The sequence below is a fragment of the Emys orbicularis genome, chromosome 8, assembly GCF_028017835.1.
Source record: "Emys orbicularis isolate rEmyOrb1 chromosome 8, rEmyOrb1.hap1, whole genome shotgun sequence".
NCBI lineage: Eukaryota > Metazoa > Chordata > Testudines > Emydidae > Emys > Emys orbicularis.
Genome location: NC_088690.1, coordinates 96,595,361 through 96,622,393, shown reverse-complemented (window position 1 = coordinate 96,622,393; position 27,033 = coordinate 96,595,361).

Sequence of the window (27,033 nt, the reverse complement as noted above, 5' to 3'; positions counted from 1 at the left end):
CAGCCCTGAGCCCCCTCCACACCCTGAACTCCTCATTCCCATCCCCACCCCGCAGTCCTCACCCCTGCACCCTAACCCTCTGGCTCAGCCCTCAGCCCCTCCCACACCCCAACCCCCTCATCCCCAGCTCCATTCGGTCATGGGCGTCAACAATTTTCTTCAACTGGGTCTCCAGAAAAAAAGTTTGAAAACCACTGCCCTATTGTCCTGGCCTGACTGCCTTCAGGATTCACTGTCGAGGTCCCCTCCGTGGCAGAAAGGGAGCTGCATGCCCCTCAGGATTTAGCTCTTTATGTATATATAAATTCCTTCTCTCACATGTCTAAATAAATCCATCTGTTTAACTTAGGGCTGCAAAGGCATCCCATATTACACTAAATACAGTGTGAGAACAGCATGACTCAAAGAATCTGGTTAGTGGCTGCAACTTATTTTGTCATTTCTGCATTCTACCCACACCAAAATAATAAATAAAAAGATAGTTACTATGCTAAAATAAATAACTTTTTCTCTTCTGAGCTCAGATAATCTGGTTTGAGCTGGCATCAGGAATTTTTCCTGTGCTTCAACAGTTAGGTTTCCAGAGTCCATAAATTGGTGTTTTCTTTATCAAACATACTTTCTGCATCCCACCGACTCAAGAAAACTGTATATTTCAGGATCAGTAGCCAGGCTGAGCCAGTGGCATTATGATCAATGCTATGTACATGGGTAAAACTAACATACTCTTCTATACATTTGTTCCGTCCCCTTCCTCTCCCACTGAAATTCTTTTATCTCACTCCAATAATTGCTGGCAAGAATCACAAATAGTACAAGTACATGTGTAAACCTTATCAGCTGGGCTACACTTGCATCATCCCTCTCCATCTTCATATGGTCAAATCTTGAGAGTAGATGAACACCTAACACTCCCATTGGCTTGCAGGTCCTCATCACCTCTTAGGATTCAGTCTCCTGAGACTTCTGTGGGGAGAGAGTTGTAGGACTCTTAGAACTGGACAGGGACGACTGTATTTTACAGCCTTGAGTTTTATTTTGTTTTTAAACTATGTGTGGATGGTTTTCATATATAAAAGACACATATACACCTCTACCTCGATAGAACGCTGTCCTTGGGAGCCAAAAAATCTTACCACGTTATAGGTGAAACCGCGTTATATCGAACTCGCTTTGATCCGCCGGAGTGCGCAGCCTCCCCCCCCCAGCCCCCCGGAGCACTGCTTTACCGCGTTATATCAGAATTCGTGTTATATCAAGGTAGAGGTGTATATCATGATTTCTCATTTTCTCCAGTTCCTCCGATTTTGGAACACAAGAACTGATGTATCGGAACAGACCAGTGGCCCATATAATCTGGCATCCTGTGTAAGAAATTTCAGAGTGAGACCTAAGCTTTACAAAGTACATTGGTCACTTGTGCTGTACTTTATCATGATATTCCATTTCCACTCATTTTCTGACGAATTTGCATCCCTAGTAATCCTCAACATATCTTCTGAGGCACAACATCATTAAGCGGGCAATATCAAATGGTTGCGCAATTTGTATGATTTACTACTATTCAAACTCACTTAAATTGCCTGAAGCATGTGAAAATCTGACTGAGACTCTCCACAAGTGATGAGAGAAGCGGGCTCGGAGAGAGTAATTTTCTCTGTGCCTCTGTTTAGAGTGGAGTAATTTTCCAAAGAGTGCTGTCCTGTCAGTTGGCATGGCTGGGGAAATGAGCTACACGTTAAGAAGTTTGTTTGGTTGGTTATCTCTTCCCTGGGGCCTAGTTTGGATTATGATTAATTGACGTTTCTAGACTAATTTGTTGCTGAATATCCTTGTGTAAAATGTAAATGCTGCATTATACTTAACATGGGGGAAAGGGAAGGGAGGTCAACTTTTTGTAAGCACAAAGATATATTAAATATGCTAATTAACACTACATAGGAGGATTGTGTGTCTGCTATTCTCCTCAAAGGATAAATTTAGCTAATCTAGTCATTAGCAATAAAAAGGCCTACAAAGCCAGAAGCTAATTCCTACACATAACCCCCTGTCTATGTTTAACATGATATTGATCCTAAAGTTTCCTAAATGGTACCAAGGTTTGAGCACTGTGACTCCTACTGATGATAAAGGACAGACACATGGCTGAATTGCTGCACATGCTGCTTTGAAAATCGAACAGCATAAAGGGCTGTTATGAAAAAACATATGCCAGGCACGGTATATAGAGTAGGTAAATGTAGGCAAGATGCTATGATTCTGTCTTCTATGTACTGCCCTCTCTTTCCCTGGCAACAAGAGTTCTTTGTTTGCTGGTTTCCATCATCCAAAATAAAAGTCATTTGGATTGAAATTACATGCTTTTCTCTGTGTGCATGAAACATGTTATAAATGTGTCCTGGGAGAATATCTAGGATTGATACTCCCATTCCAAATGCTGTCCCTGTGATTAAACGTTCACTGTTCTGAGATCCCTGCTTAGGGCCAATAATGTAACTTAGCATAGATCAACAGACTGCGGCTGACTCTCCTCCGGGCCTGAAATAAATCCCAGAGTCAAAGGGCCTCCACTGAGAAGGCCTAGCCCTAGATTAACTCTAGGGGCTGTTACCTCAAGCACATCAGCTGATCTCAGCTGTCATAGTGTACATGGAGATTTTGGCAAACCAGTAAAGTGCCTGAAACCACTATGGTTTATTGTTAAAAGCAACCTATTAAGCAGTCTCAGCTTGACCAAGGCAGGAGGGGAGGGGGTTTGGGGTGCCACAGAAAGGGCAGCTTGACCCCGCGTCCTTTCTGATAAGAATTGTATTGAAGTTGCTGATACATGCATTTTAAAAGAGCAGGATGTGCCCCAGGAATATCTATTGGGTCTCAAGGCTGCAAACTCTGGAAAAACCCACACCTGGCTAATCAATAATCAGAAGGAACCTCTTGCTTAACCATTGGAACTGCTTACTTAACAAGTTTTCTTTAAGGGACATGTCATTCTATTACTAATGTATAAATAAGGGGGAAAGTTTGAGGTAGTTGGACTTGTTTGGGACTCTTTGGGGACTCTTTTTGGACTCTCCCTCTAGATAAATCTTGCGGTCCCCACTGGCAGACAGAAGATTTGGCCACCGGAAGCCTGCCGCTGTGTCACTTGAGAGCCACACTCAGCATTGGTAATTATCAAGGGTTGGGGGTGTTTTACCAACTTGTTGCGGACATGTGTAAGTGCTTGAGACTAAGTAAAGTTTAGCTTTAAGTGAAAGCACTCTTGTGCTGTCCTGTTTGTGCCAGCCATCTATCAGTCGGATGGCCGTGTCTCCCCATATTTATTTCCTGACACCACCTCGCACAGAGTAAAAGTTACCAAGAGCTTTGGGTTGAAAGAACTCCTGGTAACAATAGTACTACAGGGAGAGAGAGTTGGCCAAGACAAGTTGTATAGGGCTTTATGGAACAACAGCCTGGAGTAAACCCTGAAGGGAATAGAGTCAGTGCAACTGGAGAACTTTGCAGCCCGCGGAACTCACAAAGGAACGAATTCCAAATGTGAAAGAAAGGGCTGCAATAAATAACCTGACTGGGTGGAAATGAGAAAAAGGCACTTCTGGGCCCCTGGGCATCCAGGAGCAGTTAGAGATCCAGACATGCTTCAAAAACTGCAGATCTCTTGGACAAAGGGTGACTAATACAGGAACCAGCCCTGCTATGTCCTCAGGATTCTACACCCCTCCCAGATGGGGAAACGGAGATGGAGAGATTAAGTGACTTGCTCAAGGACACAAAGCGAGTCACTGTCAGAGCCAGGAATACTGGGTTGCTGGTCCTTTGCTCAGACCAATAGATCACCACACCTTTTACTCTGGCTAGTAGTGGATGAACTACTAGAGATGTGGCTATTTGATTTGTAAACACACGCTCACATCAAACTGCTTAACTATGCTGGCCATGCCTATTGGGTCAGCAAAGCTGAGCTGGAAGTTGTGTAAGATCAGGCTTTTTTCAGATGTTTCCAGTATTCCCTGCTTCTGGTCAGCCTAGCAATAGTGTAAGATAAGATTCTCATTAGATATTGTAGTAATTTCATTCAGTCATAGCTGGAGCAAGATAGGGCAGAGGCACAGAGAAATGTAAAACAACTGAAGTTAATCATACCTTTGGTGTGAATAGCTGAAAAGGCTTTAGTTTGGGCTGATGTTCAGGACTAGGGCTTATTTTATCTGATCTTGTATAGCTGCCTCCATATATGATGTGTGCAGGGGTTCATAAAGACAGAACTGACCAGGGGGCCTAAAGAACCCAAACAGAAACATGGCAACCTGCAAATGCCAATGAAACTAAGGGATAAAAAATGTTCATCACGTCATTGCAGTTTAAATAACATGCTTCTTTGACAGGGCAAGATGGCCATAACTCCATAACCAGCTTACTTTGCTGGAAGGGGAAAAGAAAACAATTTCTCTTGCTATATATATTGATTTAATGAGCAGGTCAAGTCACCACTCACCAAAGGATGTCAGCGAGGTTAACAAACAAGGAACTCCAGCCAGTCATAGTTCAGAGGAAAAAGCAGCTTTTACCACATGACGCAAATCAAAACTGATGCCTAAAGGACCATCCTGAGCAATACAAAGAAATCCATCAATTGATAAACAGCACTTAATAGCTGAGCTAGTCTTTGCATCCTGTAGCGGCTTGAGCAAGAGATAGGAAGAGCTAAAGGGTTGACATTGACTTATTTATTGAATTACTGCAATAGTATTTCTCAATGGCTCCACTAGAAACAATGGAAACCAAACTACATGATAACTCAGTGTGTTATCTGGTGATAAGGTGATAAATAACTTTGATTTAGCATTGATATTTAAACGCTATAACATCCAGTTCCAACCGTGACCCAGTGGCTTGATATATTCATTGACAGACCATTCACTATTTAACTGTTTCATTTTTGTGTGTGTGTGTGGTTTGAAATACCACAAGGACGTTTAGAAAAAAATTATAGCGTTTACAAAAAACCGCAAATCAATTAACTATGATCAAAACTAACATTATGTACAACATCAGTTCTGACATGATTGACTCCAACCTCCATTGATCACAAAGAAATCGTTAAGGCTGAATATTTTCTCTCTGATTGCTTCGAAGTTAAAAACATTTGTATTCTCATGATAAACAGTTCACTTCGAATATGAAGCTCAGACTTCAGGATTCAGCAGCACCAATTGTAATATTTATGGACAGATTTTCAAAAGAAGTCAGCACAGTGGGTGCTTGCTGGGTGCTGAGCCCTTTTGAAAATCTAGCCCGTGATTTGTAAAGGACCGAACAATTGTTTGATTTGTTTTATCTCGGAAGTATGGTTTTGCTGAAGGACTTGGAGGATTCAGCTCACAATCCCTGGTTTTGCATGTGAGAACATGCGGACACGCAGAATGACATGGACTTCAATGGCGCTCCATGCAGGCATTGCTGTCCAACCAGTTGAAGGGTTAGGGCCCAAATCTCTCATGCATTTTCGCCTATGGTCTTGCCTCTACACTGTGCTGGTATCTTTTTAACTGTATCAGTTTGAAACCAATACATCTCTCTAGAATGGATGCATTGATACTGGTATAAGCTATACTGATACAGTAACACCTCACTTAACCTTGTAGTTATGTTCCTGAAAAATGCGACTTTAAGTGAAACAATGTTAAGCGAACCCAATTTCCCCATAAGAATGAATGTAAATGGGGGGGGGGGTTAGGTTCCAGGGAAATTTTTTTTTTGCCATACAGTACAGTACAGTACTATAGTTGGGAGGTGCCCCTGCCTTACCCCACACAGGCACAGCCCACTAGCACTGGAGACAATGAGGCAGGCAAGAGGCTGAAGGTGCTGTAGGCTAGGAGAAGCACGTTGTGCAGCAACAGCGGCAGCTTCCCTACTTTGCAAGCACCAGGAGCGGGGGGCTCAACCCTCAGCCTGCCCACACCACTCCTTCCCCCAACCCCCCACCCTTAACCTGCCTCTTCTCCCCCCCCCCCCTTTACTACGCACGCCGTGTCCTCGCTCCTCCCCCCTCCCTCCTGCCTGGGGCAATCAGCTGGCTTGCGATGTTCAGGGGGCAGGAGGGAGGGGGGAGGAGCGAGGACTCGGCGTGCAGGCTCCCCCCTCCTTCCCCTGCCTCCTGCCCACGGCAATCTGCGGATTTGCGGCGTTCGGGAGGCAGGGGAGGGAGGGGGAGCCTGCGCGCCGAGTCCTCGCTCTTCCCCCCTCCCTCCTGCCTCCTGAACGCTGCAAGCCAGCTGATTCCTGCGGGCAGGAGGTGGGGGGAGGAAGGGGAAGGCGCTGATCAAAGCAGGCAGCCAAACGACGTTATAGCAAAGCATTGCACAACTTTAAGTGGAGCATGTTCTGTAATTGAGCAGAGACGTAAGATCGAAACAACGTTACGCGAGAGGACGTGAAGTGGGGAGTTACTGTATAAGGCACTTTTATACCAGCATTACTGCATTCACACCAGGGGTTGTACAACTATTTTTGGTTAAAAATAATAATAATAATAATTAGAAAAAAACAACCTTGACTGAAATAGTTAAACCGGTACCAAAACAGGGCAAAGTGTTTTCCTTGGGTGGATGAGCAGAAGGATGAGCAGAAACATCCCAGAGTTTTAAATACTTTCAATAAAAACAACTTCCTCTTCAGATTAACCAGGTTTCACTAGGTTTTTATTTCTGATTTCATAAAGCTGCTAGTTCTCAAGTTGCCTATAAAAATTTTCAGGAAAAACAGGGTGGACAAGACCCGATTTATATTAAAAAAAAAGAAAAAAGAAAAAAAATCCCTTTTTAAAAAAATACACCTTTCGGGACTTTCTTTTTGTATGAAAAGTGAAAAATGGCAAAAGGCTATGTGAATAGAGCACTAGACTGGGTCTAAGGAATTCTCTTTCCTATTTCCAGCTCTGTAGTGCCCCCTCTGTGCCTCTATTTCCCTATCTGTAAAAGGGGGAGAAAGTTACTCACCTCCTTGGTAAATGCTTTGAGATCTAGACTTGAAAAATTCTCTATAAGAGCCGGGCATTATTTTTTATTAATTATTATTATTATTTTGCAGGTAACTTTTAAAAACAATTCTGTAGATTAGCGAACTGGAAATGTCAATGCTGTAGAAGCTTAAATAGCGATGCTCTCCCTAGAAATCTATAGATACACTAGAATACAGGTATGCAACATAGCTACGGCAAGGTGAGTGTGACCCAGATCAGACGCTGTACATCCAATAATTCCCTCCCTCTGGACTCTTCTCATTGATTTTTCCATGGAAGGGATAATTCCCACATCCCACTCTACTTCTAACTTCTATCTGAGATGGGGCTTTAATTTCCCTGCTCTATTTACTTCCAATTTTGTGTTCCAATCCAGTGCTTTTCTGATCCTGGAATCCTCTCCGTTGTCTTGCTCATTTTGCACTCTGTTTAGTGCTATTCCCTGCCATTTTCCCTCCTGGTCCCTGTGACTTTTTTTTTTGTTGTTGAGCTGGTTTAGCTTATACAACTGCCTTTTTATTAGTAGCCTGCCGACAGTGAAGGGTGAGCTGTATCTGCAGGTGCCTTAGGAATGCATATTCTGGCACTTACAGCTAGTTTTATTTTATTGGATCATTTATGTAATCTTACAAATATATTCTTGTTACAAGCTTTTGGTGTAATGATACAGCAGCGTTTTTCTTCCCATATATACAAATATATACATTTTAAAGAAAATGGTCTGTTCAGAATTTTCTCTCATGCTCTTTAATCAATGAGTTTTTTGATATTCTGAAGCTGTCTGTTTAAAAAGTGCTTGGAAGATCTGATGGCTGTCTTTATCCTAAGATTCATCTTAAAATGGCTTGGTTGCCCCTAGTGTTTTCACATAGAAATAAGTCAGAGTGATTCAGTTAATAAAAGAAATACCCTGTCTTCCTTTGCAATCTGTAAAGAGAATAGACTACGTGATTACGAGAAGCTTTCATTTGGCTCCCTTTCCTTGCGTACTGGATTGACAATACTTCCATTATGACGGACCTTTAAAAAAAATCAGACACTATATTCTGACTCATTCACTCCTAGTCAGATGCTATTTCAAGTCGTATTCATTTCGGCACTAATAAAAAAATTCACTCAGAATCATATCCTTGTTTTTAAGTTAGAGGGGTTTTGATTAATGTCTTGATTTTACGTGGCCTGCTTAATTATTGATGGCTAGATCGTCAGTCAGTCCTATACTGAGGAGCAGGGGGGGTTAAAGCCCTGCCCCCATTGGGGAAAATGTGGGTCTGTGGCTTCTTCCCCTCCTAATAATATATGCAGATATACCTATGTCATAGAACTGGAAGGGACTCTGAAAGGTCATTGAGTCCAGCCCCCTGCCTTCACTAGCAGGACCAAGTACTGATTTTGCCCCAGATCCCTAAGTGGCCCCCTCAAGGACTGAACTCATAGCCCTGGGTTTAGATGCCAATGCTCAAATCACTGAGCTATCCCTCCTCATACTGTAATGATCAGTGGAATGGGCTGGCCACAGAGAGGAGCAGACACTGCACTCTTTCAAAGGCACAATGCCTCCTAGAACTCCACCTGGGGCAGCATAGCTCCACTTGCCCCCAACCAAGGCCTGTGCTTTACGGGTACAATCAGGCCCAGGTTGTATGGCTCATACTTCGGATATGAGCTGCAGCAGCTATTTTTACATGCATGTTTTTCCATTACATGCTTTGTCTTTATTTTACTCCTAAGTCAGCCCAACATCGCTAGGAGTAAACAATCCATGGAGCGAATTCATTCCTCTTGGCAAAAAATCACTGAGCCAAAGGAACTGTGGCTTGACTGGAACAAGGAACACCTTTTCTAACTTATGTCCTGACCCTGCACCCTGATGTTCAATGGTATTTTTGCTGTTGACATCAATAGAAGTAGGATCTGGACCTTTGAGCATTTTCTCCCACTGAACCTTTTCTCCCTAGCACTTCTTCACATAGCATTAAAAACAACAAATGACCACACAACCCCTCCCCCCCCCTTTTTTTGCTATCGAACAATGTTGCAGAACGCACTTCTCACTAGATATTCATATTAAACCCCTTCACACAATTATGTCCATATTGTGGGTGTTTACATTATTTGCCTTGGTTTCTAAGGTATGCATGTTCCACCCTAGCAGCTATTCCTTCCTGAGGCCCTGGCTCCAATCTAAATATCTAGGCTGGGATTTTCAAAGTTGCCTAATTGAGTTGCCTCAATTCCCAAATCCCAGACATAATATCTGAGGGCCCCATCCTGAAAAGTGCTTTGTTCTTTTTCAGCAGTCTCATCTTCAGAAGGCGCCTCAGAGTAAAAGGAAGCTGCATTCCAGGGCTTATGTGCTTAATGTACTTTTTCTTACCAATGTTTTCTAGATGGCCATGGGATATGGCTGGAAAGTGAGGAGATTTTGATTGTGTGTTGTTCTGATTGCATTCTTCCTAGAGGGAGATGATGACTATGTAGGAATATGTTCCTGTATCTCTTACAGGGCTGGTGACGTCAAAACAATGAAAAAAGCTTTATAGCACTGGGTGACTGAATGACAAATAGCATCAGCCTGTTTTTCAGCAAACTGTCAATGGACAAATGTGCACATGCAACCCAATGGGTTTTGCACGTGCATGTGTCTAAAAGGGCACCTACCAGGCAGGTGCAAACTTCCAATGAACCTGGAGAAATGCCAGGAATATGCCTGCACCGGGTACTGATATATTAAATTGAGACTAACATTTATGATCGCTCACTCTTAGCTAAAACTGCATTATGTAATAACATTTCATGTATGCATTTACTTATTCACAAAAGATCTACCCTATAGTCAGGGCTCAGGACAATAATTCTGCATCCCTTTAAAAAACTCAATAGGCCAAACTGATCCAAAAGGGACCTCTCAAACATCTAAAATGAAATTCTTCCCATTATACAAGTAGCACTGGCCACCTCAGAGCCCCACCTCACAGATTATTTCCACTAGGAATACAGCACAGATGTATCTGAACTTACCCTGTATCCTTCAAACCCTCTGCTGGAGTGTTTCTCACAAACCTCTGTCACGGCGAGTCTCACTAGGTTCCGAGTGGGAGCCCGGAAGGGAGAAATTCCTGCCTACAGGTTTTCTGATGTGCAGCCAGAATCTGGTTTGTTGTTTGTATCCTAGATGGAAATGGGTAACAAGGACCAAACCCTGCAGTCCACAGGAGTTTTGCCTGAGTAAGGGCTGCAAGATCTGGCCCTAATAATGTAAAATAAACAGACAACATTATTTTAGGTTTTAAAATGGATATTAGCGAAGAAAATCATCCTAACTAAAAGAAAAGCTGCTTTGGTTAACCCCCTCCAATTTTACTGGTAACTTTACTGCTGTCATTTTAATTGATTTCAGCAGATTTTGTCGAAATGCTTGAAACCGAAGGACTTATTTGCATGATGCCTGAGAGGAAATGTTTCTGGACTGAACTATTGACCATTTAGTTATAGTTTGCACTCCATGATTGTCAGTTTTGACTCTGAACACAAATACCAGATGACAGTCATCGCCTGCAATTGCACGGATGAGGTCAGGGCTTGTGACAAAGAATGTGCAGAGGGAACAAAACCATTACATATGTAAATAAGAGAGAGCCACTAACCCGCTTTAATTTATCTGCTGCAGCTAAATGCAGTACAGGCTGCAAAGCAAGATAATGCTCCCTGTTCTAGTGGAGATAGTGCCGGGTAGCATCCTGTCCTTTCTTGGAGTAGAACAATGATTATGAAGAACAAAACCCCTCCTGTAATTTGTTTGAAGAATTTTTGGTAAAACTGCTTCAAAGGATGTCTCTAGAGGTCAACAAAAATGGTACTTTCCCAGTAGCGCTGCAGTGTGGGGAGATGATAATCCCCCCGTCCCTTCCTTATGGCCCTTGTTACTTACCACTGCACAGATTGTGTTTCTCACAGGTCAGTGGTGTGGGAGCTGATGTTTAGTTTGTGTTTCAGAAGTGAATGTGGCTCAAGGAAAGAACTATTCCCATCTCTCTTTGTGCTAATGATACAATTACTATGAGACAGAAATAAATGAAAAAGGCTGTAACTGGAACGCGATAGATCAACATGGGGGAAGCTTTCAAGAACAGCTATGTTTACCTGTATCTCTGTATGCTTCTTGTCCTTTGAATTGCTCCCTCCTCTCTAATGTCATGATCTCAGCACTCAGCAATGAGCTTCTTTGGATAGGCTGATCTAAGGACAGCAACTGATGGAGGAAAGAATCAGAAGAGGAAAATGGGTAATTCCATCAGATGATCTAGTGCAGGGGGTTCCTAACTCCCTGGTCAGATCTGATAGGATTGGTGTATTCATCTGATCCTTCTATGAATTATTCAGCTTCTACAGACTGGCCTTTAAAAAAAAAACCCTAATATCAAGATTTTGGAAATGGAGGCCTAGTCTTGAACTAACTAACTTCTAACTTTTATCAGCTGAGGCTCTAGCCCAATGGAGGCTGCTGAGAGCTCTGCAGTTTTGAAAATTAGACAACATATTTAGGTGCCTAAGTATGGATTTAGGAGACTAACTTTAGGCACTCATTTTCCAAAATCTTGGCGAAGTTCCGAAACCAGGATTTTCAAAAAATGCTGGATAGAGTTTGGCACGCATCTCACAATCAAATGCTCATGAAAATCTCAGCCCTGGCCCTTATTATACTGATGTGAACTATCCAAAACATGAGTTATTGCAGCACTGTTTTAACTTGCAAAGTAATTAAAGATAGGTAGGACACAATGGAAAGTTAATGTCAAAACGCAGTTAGGACATTTTAAAGTACATAATTTTTCCTATTTTGCACACAATGTGTGCACTAGTGAGTGCAAATCAGGCAATTGTGCACACAAATGACCAAAGAAACATAGTTGTATGCAGTGTAATTGTAGTCGTGTCAGTCCTAGAATATTAAAGGGAGGTAGTATCTTTCAAAAGGTTGTCTCCCTTAGCAACAGAAGTTGGTCCAATAAGACAGTGGTTCTCAACCAGGGATCCGGGACCCTCTGGGTGGGGGGCATGAGCAGGTTTCAGGGGGGCTGCCACGCAGGGCCAGCATTAGACTCGCTGGGACCCAGGGTAGAAAGCTGAAGCCACATTGAATGGGGCTGAATCTCAGGGCCCTGAGCCCCCCCTACCCAGAGCTGAAGCCAAAGCCTGAGCAATGTAGCTTCACTGGGACACCTGTGACATGGGGCCTCAGGCAATTGCCCTGCCTGCTAACCCCTAATGCCAGCCCTGACTTTTATATGCAGAAAACCAGTTATTGTGACACAGGTGGGCTGTGGAGTTTTTATAGCATGTTGGGAGGGGGGGGATTCAGAAAGAAAAAGGTTGAGCACCACTACAATAGGAGATATTGCCTCATCCAAATAAACATAGAACCAGTGATATTTCTGCCCTAAAAGTGCCCTGCATCATTTCCCCCCAGTGATGCTGAATGCATGATGAACTTTGCCCTCTTCATACCCTTGACCTTTTTGCAAATCTCCCCAATACAATCTAGTGAATGAATCTGTGGATCAAAAAGAGTATGAAGCTTTAACTTTGTATCTCTAGCCCATGGAAAATAATTAAAGATACAATTGGGTCTTTTTGCACAACGAGTTTGGCACCTTGGTCTAATGATTAACAGACAGGACTGGGAGTCAGAAGATTTGGGAATGAAAGCAATCTCTGCCACTTACCATGTGAATTTGGGCAACTCCTGCCAGCAGTCTCTGCCTTAGTTTCCCTGTGCATAAGGTTGGGCTAATCATACTCACCTACCTCTGTTAGTAACAGGCTTAATTTATTAACATTTGTAAAACACTGAGATTCTCAGATTGAAGGTACAATGCAGTATTAGTAAACAGTGCATTCTCAACGCATACAAACTAATATGTGTATAATAGACAAACTGCAAAATATTAAGGTATACCCATTGTAAGCACTGAATTTTATATTTGACAGTGCAACATCTTGACTCAATTCTCTGATAAATTAACTAATTGCATAGTTGCAGTTCTCTAGATTTTCTTGTTCTTTGTTTCTCTCCTTCTAAGTGCTTAGTAGCTGAAAAGTGTAAAGAAAATTATCAGTAAAAAATCAGATACTGCCCTGGACCCAAACACCCCTGAACTCTGGGCAGGGTAAGGGCTGGAATAGAACTTACAGCTTCAGCCCATTACTGGGCTGTATATTAGGAAGAAACAAAGGACTCACCCAGTTTGTTTTGATGGTTACAAGTCCAGAGTTCATAGACAGTGAACTCAAAAGATCACCAAGACATAAAAGACATACTGCTTTGTAAAGTCATTTCCATCTATGTTATATGGCACTGTCTTTCCATTTTTGTAGTGCAGAATGTACTTTGTATTCCAGGGGCAACAGCAATGACATTGATGGCAGCAGAAACGGTTCAAACTGTGCAGTTAAGCTCATTTAGGCCATTTAAACTTACATTTCTAATGGCCCTTCACTACTTTCAGTTCCTTTTCTTCCTTTGGGTTTTTTTCTCCCCTCTACAATTGACTACATTTTGAAACTGTTAAATTATACTCAGTAACCCAAGAATAATTGAGGGCAACAGGTAACAGCTTATTACCATAGGAATGGGGATACTGTGGGTAGCACTGATTATAATTCAGAAACATTTCAAGCGGTGCATTGGGTTGTGTCACTTAATGCTGAAATGGATAGCTCAGTCTTCGGGAAAACAGAAAAGGAGGTACAGCCATTTTTCTTCTTCTTTCACATCTGTGCAAGCTAATTATTTTTATTCACTCATAACAGAGCTAAATATAACCTGAAATACACTGGTTGTTTTATCTAATTCCAACCTTTTTCTGATTCAGCTTCTATGCCAGCAGGAGCTAAACATTTAAATTATTGATAGGTTGTCAGTCTCATACAGAGATGAGTTTTCCATACAGTCTCAGTTTTTTTCTTTGCTACTCTTAATTGAAAAGAAAATCTATACATTATAAAAATGAAAAAAAAAGAAAACATTCTGCTCTAAAAGAATAAATAGTATGAAACAGGTAGAATGTCTTATCCTTTCTAATGCCATATTAAACAGACTGACACAAGCAAACTTAAAAACATAGTAAATTAATTTATTCATCAGAGTGGGAACAGCCATCAAATAAAAAAACTCTTAAACTAAGAAACTGTAAGCGTAACTGCAAACAGACCTGGAATGACAATGAAGTGCTCAGAAGGTATTGCTGAAATATCTAATATATTGCAGTGTTTATGTCTTTCCCATCCTGGCTACTGAAATTAGAAAGGAAATGTATTCAGAAGTGTAGGATTCCAATCCAATCGAAACCAATTCATCATTGACTCTTGGTACATTCAAACTTTTGAAACAATATGTAACCGTAGGAGCTCTTCATGTATTGGAACCTACTGTGTGAGTTGAGAGGGCTCAGCGCTTCACAGGTTTAATAACAGGAATTATAAAGCATATGGATTGTTCAGAAGAACATCCAATAGACTTTCATAATAATTGTATATATAAACTCTAGTTCCAATTTTTCATCATCATGTATCTGGTCACCTACAAAATGAGGCCTGGATCCTGCAAATAAATATGCCTGCCCTTAAGTTTATTCACAATGGTAGCTCCAATAAATTCAAGGAGGCTACTCATGTGCTTAAAATTGAGCACATATGTAAGTATTTTCAGGTTTGGGGCTTTACAACCTGACCAAACAGTGTGAAGAGATGTACAGGTCTGTCGTATCTTAGGCGCATTTAACATGTGCGATTTCAGCTTTATAAGATCGGCAAAAAAAAAAAAAAAGAGAGAAAAATAACAATTTAAATACTGTTTCTGTAGTGCGGGCGATTCCACCCGCCATTACACTCAATGTAATTTTGACTATAGGCGCTGACTGCGGAACGTAACCCCAGCGTAAGATGAGACAGACCTGTATTCTCCATCTCTCTCTCTTCTACATACTCATACTGTGGTGATGGATAGCATTGTAAGAAGATTAGATAAATAGATAGATCTATACCAACTGAGCATGCTTGTTTTTCTTTGTTTTAAAAATACATAGAATCTCTGAATATTCTGATAACAGTGTGTGTGGCTAATTTATAAACTGATTTTGAAAAGCAGGGATTGGGGGTTATAATAATCAGAAATAAAAAGTAATTAGAAGTTTCTGTTGGTGTTACAAGTAAGCGAAACAATGTTTTAAAATGTGAAGCAGTCTTGCCCAGATTACTTGCATTGCATCTGCTCTAATGGTAAAAGGGATTTGATGGGAATCACTTCACACTTGTTAAGGGTCAAAGTGTCATCTAACTTGTCACAGTGTAAATCAGGAATAGCCCCGGTGAAGTCAGTGGTGTTATGCTGGTACAAAACCAGCCTAAATGAAAGCAGAATCAAGTCCCATATTTCATGATACGAATTGTAATGGCCACAAATAGAACTCTAAGGGCATGTCTACATAGCCTGCAGCAGTGAGCCTCCCAGCCCAGGTCAGCAGATTCAGGCTTGCCCTATCGTGCTAAAAAATAGCTATGCAGACATCGAGGCTTGGGTTGGAGCTTGGGCTAGGGAGTGCCCCAACCCAAGTTCCAACTTCATATCACTGTCTACACAGCAATTTTCAGTATGGCAGTGTGAGCCCAAGTCTGTCAACCTGGGATGGGAGGCTTGCTGCTGCAGGATGTGTGTAGATATACCCATAAGAAACAAATATAGGGACAAATGTCCAGCCCAGCCTTAACCAGGCTTCTAGTGTCACCTTTATGGAAAAGGGCTCAATCCTGCAAACACTTAGTCATATGAATAACACTCTCCGTGTGGCTAGTCCCTTTGCAGTGTTTGCCCGAACAGGCATATAGAATTTAGTATGATGTGAACCCAATCAGGTGCAATAGGAATGTAATAGAAGTCTAAAGAATTTAATCTAAACACTTACAGACTGCAATAGAAAATGATCTCCTTTCCGGAGGTTTCTTTGAACCATCATATGGAATTCTATAGCAGGAATATAACTTTATAATAAATTGTATTTGGTGAATCAATAAAATCTACAGAAAATCTGTCATTTTCTATTAAGTTCCATAGAACTTTTCCAAAAGGGTGCAAACAGCGAGTTCGTAAATGGATGCATTATGTTTTAACGCAAATGCCCGTCCTAATAAAAAATGATGGGAAACAAAAATAGATTTTCTGTCGTAGATGGAATTGTTTTTTAAACAGAATGAATTCCAAACTTTTTCATGAAGCATCATCTGCTTTTTAACTATATATTATGGACATCAGTGAGGCTCAGTGAAAATCAATTGAGTTTGTCAATGAGTAAAATATTAAAACTAATTATCTGACCTATTTCTTATTTAGCTATTGATTCCTTTATTTTCCCCCCACAACAAACATCAACTTCCTGCAACAACATATAGTTAAAAGATCTTGTACCCACTGCCCCATGATCCAAATTATTGGACTGGGCTAGGATTCAGGCTAAATGCTTCAGATTAAGCTGCCTAGGGTAAAATCTGCTATGTACTTCTATTTTTCAAATTAGTTTGCTTTTGCTTTTAAATCAATAGGGAACTTTGTTATGAATGTACGACGTACTGTATGATTCTAAGTTATCTGAACAATCAGGTCCTAGGCATGTCAAATTGAGCACCCAAAATTAGATTAAATTTTTGGCCTTAATCTCTGTGTGTCTCCATTGCCCATCTGAAAAATGGGGCTAATAATATCCCCTCATCTCACTGGGGTGTTGTGAAAATAAATTCATCGATGTTTGTGAAGCACTCGGATATTATACTGATGAATGCCACAGAAAAGCCCATGAGGAAATTAAAAATTTGGAATTCAAGTCAGGGTTTGAGTAGTGAGCTGTAAGTATTGGACAATGGACATTGTCACACATTGGACAATGAGGATTAAAAAAATATTCAGTATCTGTTCATTAACTGAGCACCATCCATTCTATGCACTGAAAAGGGCAGGGGTCCTGTGGGGAAAAAAATGGTATGTAATTTACGCAGTATCATAATATTAAAGCCAGTATCAAAAGGCATATGCACAAGGAGGCCTAATTAAGGTTGCACAGGCAAACTTACCTCTGGCATTTCCTAACTTTTGGGTGTTCAGTTTTACAACTCTAGTGTTAAATACACACACACCAACCAACCAAAAAACAAACCAAAACCAGAAACAACCCCTCCCACCCAACTCGCTCTTTAATCCATCCCAGCTTTAGCTGGATGATCAGAGTTTGGAACATATAGGCATTTCACATTTTCCCTTTTGCTTTCTGACAAAAAAAAAATCTATAAATATATCGAAGAGTTTTTCAGGACAAATGCTTCAGTGATCTTTCTCCTAAATAAAAAATAATTTGTACCAATATCTGATATTGCACATGTTATTACACAATAAAAAAAACACTGTGAACAGGTGAAGGTGTTTAGTAAATCAGCACAAAATCAATTTCAGATTCAACCTCCTAAAGGTTACTACAAATAAACTAGGAGGTTGTTTTAAAGAAAGTAAAATACATTGATGCTAAAGGCCGAAATCTATTTTCATTTACACTGGTGTAAATCTGGATAACTCTAAGCTCCAGTTGAGTTATGTGGATATAAATCTGTGTAACTGAGACCAGAATTTGGCCCTTACTGTGCTTTTCCATGAGTTTTAAGCACTGTGGTTATTTTTTTGTTTAAATCAATTGAAGCAAGGCACCACGGACAGTTCCAAAATCTCCCAACTCCATGGACAGCAGCTCCAGATCTTATTTAGCACCATTTATTGATCCCTTTTAAAAGTTTTGTCTGCCTTTTTTATTACATTAGTAATACCATACCCTAAATTCCCTATTTCAGCTAGAGGATGTTGCAAGTGTTTGGAAGACTAGAAAAGTGATGTCACAGAAGGCCAAAATAGGAGCTATAGAGCGCTGTCTTCAAATAACTAGTGAGAGTGTTTGGACTCTAAGGGCACAAACAGTTGTTTCCAATGCATTTCATCTTGAAACCAAGATATCTGTAGAAGAAGGATGGTTTATTGGTTAGGGCACTGTTTGGGAGTTAGTGATTTAATGTCCTGATCAGCCACCTGTAAGAAATGGGGATATTAATACTTTGCTACTTTACAGGGTTGTCGTGAAGATAAATACAGTAAAGACTGTGAGATGCTCAGATACTATGGTAATGATATGAGTACCTTTGATAGATAGTGTAGTCTTAGGGCCTTTTGAAAATTTTACTCTAAGTGACTTAGGTGTCTACGTCCCATTTTCAAAAGCGACTTAGGCACCTAGGGCCAGATTTTTAAAACACAGACATTTTTAAAAATTCTATCCCTTAGACTCAATAGCTCTTCCACCTTAAGTGTCTCCAACAAGGTCTTCCAAACACTGGCAGTGTCAAATAACCTATCGAGCAAGCATTCAGAGATTCCATAACTCTTGCTAATTCCTCTTCTTCCTTCAGATCCTTTTCACCTCCAACATCATAAGTCCCCTCTCCAAGCAGCAGGTCATGAATCCTCAAAATGCCTATTTCATTGAACATCAATATTTTAATTAAACTGGTGCCTTGACACTCAAAATGTCTAGCGTGTTGGACATCATTTTGTTAATTAAAAACCTGAAGGAGACTCATCACAGTCAGACAATGTCAGCTTGTTCTTTCAAAGCACAATCATGAGTGTAAAGAGCAACACTGCAAACTTCCATCATCTGGGTGCCGGCAGTTATCATGAAACTAAGCTCTGGAGTTTATTGCAGCTAAGCAGTGACTTGAAAAATTAGCTGCATTAAAATACATAACCTTTATCACTTAGTTGCAGTCCATTAAATAGGCAGACTTATCTGAGTTCAGATTCTTTGTGTCCATTCTATTATGGATTAAGCAGAATTGCAGGAGACAGTCATTAAGAAGTTTTGTCTATCATATTCCCCTCACACAGCAAGATGAAATGTTTGTGTGTGTGTGTTTTCCACTAGCAGAGGATTAGACATATTTAGTGCCATTTTCCCACCAAAAAATACTGTTTTATTGAAACCACCATTTTAAAGGGATAATGTCCATTTGAATGAAAACTTTTAGTTTTCCCATGGGAAATTTCAAACCAAAAATTTTCATTTGAAATTGACTTTTTGAAATAAAAATGAAAAATTTTATTTTCTTTCAATTTAAAATATAATTTCATTTAAGATAGGGTTCAAAATACAACTCAACATGACATTTTAAGTTGAAATGACCATCTGAAATGAATCAGATCTTTTTGTTTAAACTTAAAATGTCATTTCATTTCATTTTTTCTTAAAGGTGAAATGAAGTAACATTTTAAGTCAAAATGAAACAAAAACATTCATTTTGAATCAGGTCAGATTGGTTCACTGGGGAACTGAAGTTTTTCAACTGTCCAAATAGTTTTTGTTCAAAAATTCTCATAGTTTTTTTTTTTTTTTTCCAACCAGCGCTCCTGGGTGCTAACTCACGTAGGAAAAATGTATTACATTTGTATGCAGGTTAATAGTACAATGAAACCTCATGTGTGCTTGCATGAGTGTGTATAATATGGCCCTCTACTGGATGGAGTGTGAACTGTGTATCCTAACTGGTCAAGAAGTGGGGGGAAAGATAAACACTTTGCTGACTATTTTTTCCTTTCTTATCATAAAATTTGACAAAAGTTTTCCTTGAAATCTCAAAATCCATAAGATTTTGATTTGCTCTCGGGGGTTCTCAAACTGGGGGTTGTGACCCCTCAGGAGGTCACGAGGTTATTCGGTGGGGGGTTGCGAGCTGTCAGCCTCCACCCCCAAACCCTGCTTTGCCTCCAGTATTAATAATAGTGTTAAATATAAAAAAAGTGTTTTTAATTTATAACGGGGGGAGGTCGCACTCAGAGGCTTGCTGTGTGAAAGGGGTCACCAATACAAAAGTTTGAGAACCACTGCTCTAGATATAGACCCAATACTGTTAACAGCTAATGGAAATTCTTCATTAGCTTGGGCGTTAGGGGCCTGTTGTCTTGAAGCACGTGCATCTGTGCTCTATCCCTTCTGTCACCATGAAATGTTGAATGGCCACAGTATCTGCACACTGGGGACACTTGTGAAGTTCAAAGTAGAGACAGATTTATTATGCTAAGGTTATTTAGAACTACAGAGATGAAATCTTCTTGAAATTAGCCTCTGAGACTTGTCCACCTCAAATGAGACCTAATCAGAGATAGGCCAGAAGCATGAAGTTCACCTATATGTCACAAGAATATATGTGAATGCCACATGAGTAGCACACGTTTCATTATAGATTGGACTTACATATGGATTAATATTAAAATGCCTCTTCTGTATAGTAAAGAGTACACGTGTGTATAGGGCATAATATTACACATAGGAAACACACATGTGTCCTCTCCACAGGTCTAGGTCCAATTCTCATCTGCACTTCTCTAATGTGCAATGGGGTTGGATTCAGTGTTCATGGTCAGACCCTTTTCCAGTTCTGATACTCTTGCATCCTCATAGACAAGGCTCTCCCTGTCTCATGAGACCTACACTGTGTAACATTTCTGTTCTACTACTGTAGACATTTTCATGCATTTCCTGGAAGAAGAAAAAAAAAAAGATCAGAAAATTCCATAATCTGGAACTATTTGGCTAGATTCCGGTGGAACATCCTCTTCTGTCGTTCACAGGAGGGAGCTGTGGAATGTCTGCAGAGTGCCATAGCCTGCCCCTGTGAAACCACCCTTCTGATAAAAATACCAATTCAGGCCCTAGTTTTTGCCCTTAGCCACAGCCTGACCAAAGGGTGGTGCATAAAATAAACCAACCCAGAAGGTTTTGTGCCTTAAAGACACAACTATGAGGCCCATTTCCCTCCCCACTTCCCCCTTGGTCAGGGAGTTGCAGGTGTACTCATTTGCTTCTGACCTATACTAACAGCAAACTGTGACATCCCTGCAATGGTTCAGCTCGCTGCCAGCACATTGGGGTTGGGTGAGGGCAGGTAAAGTCAGAGCTTTACCCGTCCTACCCACTTGCTCTGGGTTGGTGCTGGTGGGGAAGGGGGGAGGAATTGGATATGTAGTGCTCCTTACTCCTATACACTCAGACCCTATGTCTGGGTAACCCATGTAGGGTGGTAAGGGTGTTCTTATTCCCCCTTTAATCTCCTGCATCAGCATATAGTCCAAATCACAGTCCTGCTCTCTGTGACATAAGACTAACAAAATATTGTCCACTACGTAATTAGTGTTACTCTAAACAATGTGATGATCAGTTTAAAAAGAAGCCTGACTCTTATGTCATAATATGTGAATAATTTGACTACAGGGCATCTACAGAAAAAGGGAGTGGACCAGGGAAAGAGACTTTTAAATCAAAGTAGCCGGTGCACCAGTTTTACAATTTCTCCACTAAATGCTGGTGAAGAGAGAACTATCTCAAGCTAAAAATAATAGAGAAAGTCCTTTCTAGCTGTATAATTTGCTAAAGACCTCTTTCATTCAGAACTAAGAACCACGGTTCCCTATACCTCTCTCATCACGAGATGGCTGCACTTTTAGTTAACTGTCCTCATGAAACTGGCAAACCTTGTTTTTGCCATAGGGACTTAGTTGCTATTTTTTCCCTTTTTCAAATTCTTTATGAAATACATCAAGTGCAAATCCCTCCTAGACGACAAAACGTACTAGAGGGAATCAGGGGGAATCAGCCAGGAATGCAGATTCATTGAAAACTGGTGACCCCTTCAGAAGTTAGAATAAGATTACCCCTAGTTTTCTCCTGTAAAAAGTCTTGAAATAACCTATTCTCACTCCTCAAAAGATAATTGCGTAGCATGCGCACAAATGGTTCTGGGCTGAGGCTATTTCACATCACCCCCTCGTCTCACTGATGTGGGAACACAATCAAGAGAAAACTCACTGCTAAAACTATGCAAACAATGCATTTTTTCATTCACTGGCAATATCAAAAAGTTTTAAAAAGAATGTTTTGCATCAGGCCAAACCAAAAAATTCTCAACATTTTTAGAGAAAAGTCAAAACCAAACATGCATACAAAAGTTTTGTTTTAATAAAACTGAAATGTTTCATTTTGACTTCAACCATTTTTAAATGTTTCTGAATTTTTTTAAACAAATTTGAAATGAAAAGTCATATCAAACAAAAAAAATCACAATATTTTGTTTCAATAATTTGGAAACTAAACATTTCATTTAAAAACTGTTTTTTTCAAAACAAACAATTCAGCAAAACCGTTTTGGCGTCAGTGAATGGATTTTTCGCCCTCCAAAAGTTTTGTTAATTTTTTTTTTGCCCATCTCTGGTCACAGGTCAAATTCTACACCTGTGGAATTAGTGCATCATCTTCATAAGGGCAAATGAATGTGTAACCAAGAGCGGAACTGGGGCTCCGTGTTACTGAAAATACCTTTAAATATTAAAATTAGTGCATTTAAAAACACAGAGTGAAAGGCATTGGGAGAAGTGGGTTAAGAAAGGTTAGTCTCTGGTTATTAATTTTCTGTTATTGTTCTATCACTTTTATTCTTGTTGTGTTTTTGCTCTTGATTTTCACTATATTTAATGGGGAGGGAGTGATAACCATTGCTACAATATTCTGATTTACCTAGTGGCAGAATAGTTATATGTTCAGGGAAGATGTGTTAATAGAATATTACCTTAGATTTTTCAAATTTATTGTACATCCTCCACTACTTTATGTTTTATTAAAATATTAGTTCAGATAATATTCATGGTGATTTACATACATTTTGAAAAAAATAAAACTGTGCTCCATAACTATATTTTATTTATTGTTCATCTTTTATGGTGTTTATTTACTTTTTGCTTTTCATTTATTTTAGATAGTGAAAATGAACTAAGTAATTTTATTTTGTTTATATTCTATTTTCATTTTCCAGTTCTCATGCCATTAATACAATGCTGTTGTATTTGGATTTCCAACACTCCGGGGAGATGTTTAAATCTCCCAAAAAACTGATTCAGGGATTTTTTTTTTTATACATCTCATTTACAGTTATTTTGGGTTTTGTAAACAACCTCCCTAATAATTTCAGTTTTGGTTTAACATACTTTTATGCAGCAAAATAATGTGTGTGTATGAATATATGTATTAACCAAAACCTAAATCATTTTGCACTTATAGAGACATTGTCAACCAATCTAGCACAGAACCCATGATCAATTCCTTATAAATTATCTTTTTTAAAAGTCCAGTTTGTTTACAGATTTTTTTTGGTCAGTTTAAGATCTAATTCTCCATGGAAACTGATTATCTAGACATATGATGTGAATAAAAAAACAAGGAAAGAAAACGCTGTGACAAATGTTTCAGCGGAATGCCTTTGATGTCAAAAACACAGAAATGGGTATTAAGATAAAACCTTTGCCTACCGAATTTTGTTTCTGTAGTTTTAAGTCCCTGATCACCAGCTAACCCTTGGTACTTCTGAGAGCTTTCCAAGGGGTGTACAATATTTTAAATTAAAGCGAAATTTGGCAAATGTATGCTTGTAAACTCTGGAGTCAGGAAATACTGACCTCTGCTATGTGACAGAGTGTAGTTATTTATAACCCTGATCTGTGTCCTATGTAATGGGTTAGGACGCAAAGACCAATCTCTTCCCAGCACCTGACCACATTTCACACACTCAAAAATGCAGATTTAAGAATTTGTTCCCAATGAGTTCATGGGAAACTCTTTTGTGAGCCTCTAACTTTACAGGGTGGGTAAAGTAGAGATTCTGAGACATCATCAAGGATAATCACTGGACTGAAGAGATACCAATAAAGGCCTAATTCTGACTCCTTTGCTCATGCTGAGTTTTTACCATGCTCTAAATGAACAATAATCTACTAAATCCATACAAAAGAGCCAAGGAAATACATTGAAGGCAGTGGGAGTTTTGCCACTGACTTCAGTGGGGCCAGGATTTCATCCACAAACTATAACATGCACATTAATTACAGTGTACAAAATAGATCTCGAAAAGCCAGCAGTGCATTGTAAGTTGCCATTATTATTAATAATCAAAATTCTAAAGCCCTTATAAAAAAATCAATGGGTTCCTCGTGGAGAAAGGTACTTATCGGAAAACAAAGCAAGCAGGGCCGGCTCCAGCATTTCTGCCGCCCCAAGCAAAAAAAAAAAAAAAAAAAGCCACGATCGGCGGCGGCAGTTCAGCGGCAGGTCCTTCGCTCCTAGAGGGAGTGAGGGACCTGCCGCCCCTGAATTGCCGCAGGTGCCGCCCCTCTCCCTTGGCCGCCCCAAGCATCTGCTTGTTAAGCTGGTGCCTGGAGCCGGCCCTGAAAGCAAGGATATAGCCCCCTCTTTCACCAGGATCCCATCAGAGGGTACCTTGCAGCAAACCTTTGCCTTTGCTGAAATTTCAAATGCACTACTAACCCTTTCCCCTGATGTTTACAGGAAAATGGAGAACATGCTGATGCAGAATTAAGAATAGGTCTAGCAATTAACTCACCTAGCAAAAGCCTCTGTGGAAAACAATTCTGTTTTTAAAATCATTAATAATAAACATGCATACAGGGGGGAAGGATAGCTCAGTGGTTTGAGCATTGGCCTGCTAAACCCAGGATTATGAGTTCAATCCTTGAGGGGGCCACTTAGGGCTCTAGGGCAAAATCAGTACTTAGTCCTGGTAGTGAAGGCAGGGGTCTGGACTCCATGACCTTTCAAGGTCCCTTCCAGTTCTAGGAGATAGAATCTCTCCATTTATTTATTTATATTAGAGCTGGTTAGGGTTTTTGTGAGGCAGGGAACTTAGTTTTGCACAAAAACTGGAAAAAGATTGATTCCCCCCCCATTTAAATGTAAAGCTATTTTCCATTGTGTGTGTGTGTGTTACAGTTGGTTGAATATATATATATCCTGTAACTGTAACACACACACACTGCGTATATCTATCTATATATATATATGTTCAACCAACTCTAACATATTATATACATATACACATGACACAGCAAAAAGATGCAGTTTCTTCCCGAATGTGCAGCTCAGAGTGTGATAAATCATGGGAGGAGGGAGGAAGAAACTCCCTTCAAAGAGAGATGGTCCTTTGATTTATATTATATGGTTATATAGCTCTCCTCATCTGTTCAAGATATATTATTTAAACAAATTGTAAAAACATGCATGACACATCCATATACATATTAGAGCTGGCCAATATATATATATATATATATATATATATATATATATATATATATATATATATAAATCCAGTTTACATAGCTTACATATATATATATATATATATAGCTTTTACATAGCTTATAGTGCCTGATGCCCAGTGGTGTTTCTAAAGTGAGTGGCATCACTTTACTGAAAATGGAACACTGCTCCTATTGGCCTAATATGAACTCTGCTAAAGATGCAACTTTGTGGAAATCCACTTGACCTGTCTACTACCAAGATGCTAAACCTGAGGTCAGCCCAAAGCTTTTGGCAAAAATTGTCACTTTATTACTTTTTACAATGGGTTAATGAGAATCAAGTGCTGTGGATTTTATACTTCATAAAATCTCATTTAAAAGGACAGTAAGAGAAAGCTTAATGGCAGTAGAAGAGGAAATAAGAACTAAAAAGCTGGTGACAGCATACATGGTGAAGAAAAGACCAGGACTGTTACGTGTAGGAAGGTGGGTAGTATGAGAGGGGAGAGAGCAGTTGAAGTAATTTCTCCATTCCATGTTATTTTTAATATTATTATTTAATATTTACATTACAGCAATACCCATAAGCTCCAACAAAAATGGGGCCACCGTTAGACACTATAAAAAGACACAGTCCCTGCTGAATGATACGTTTGCATTTAGACAGAACCTTTCAGATGAGCAACAGCCTTTAATTAAGGCTCATAAAAACCCAGGGAGGGAGGTATTGTTCTCTCTCATTTTACAGATGGGAAAGTGAGGCACAAGGAGGTGAAATGACTGTCCAAAGGCACACAGCTAGCAGCAGGGCCTGCCATAGAATCCAGAGCTAAGATTTTAAAGATTTACAAAACTGGATAGCTAAATTTAGGTGCCTATATCTGTATTTAGGCATCTAAATAAATGGCCTGATTTTCAAAAGTGCCAAACTGCTATTGAAATGAGATTGGGTGGATGCTCAGAATTTTAAAAATCATTCTACTTATTTGGGTGCCTAAATATGGGCTTTGGAGCCTAATAAAACTTGTTGAATTTTCATGTAAAAGGTCTTTTTATTTTTAAATGGCCTTTTTTCAAAACCTAAACTTTTCACAAAAAGTCACTGACATTATCAAAATATACTGATTTTTGTGATATTTTCAAAAAGACCTTTTTAATTGATATTACAATTGGGAATGTATCAAAATTTGTATTAAAATATTTTTCAATATTCTTAAGAAAACATGGGTTTTGGTAAGCAAAGTATGTTGATCACAGTTTAATAAATTATTTTAATTACAATCCTGGTAAAAAATTTATTAAAATATCCCTAACATGCTACAGAAAAATGGAGAATCGCTCCACTTTGAAGCCGGTGAAAGGAAAACACCTTCACCATTTTTTTGACATTTTTCACAAAATTCTTTTCCTGTTTTTTTCCAGCTCTAGAACTCAAGTTTAGGTACCTGAGCTACAATTTTCAAAGTAGTCTTATGGAATTAGGCAATCAGGTATTCTGCTCCCAATGTTGTACTCTAACCTCTAAACAACACCGCTCTCTCTTGAGACCTAGGTTTTTCTGCTATAACTAGATAATAGACATCAGATGCATGGCTGTACTCAGAATGCCTATCATTAATATTAAAGAGGTTACTCATAAATACTGGTGTAAATAAGAAGTAGCTCCAGGGAAGCCAGTGGACTTACTCTGGATTCGCGTATGTGTAACAGAGCACAACGTGGTCTTCTATTAATATTTACAGTCATCTATTACTATTCTGCTGTCAAAAACAATTGTTAT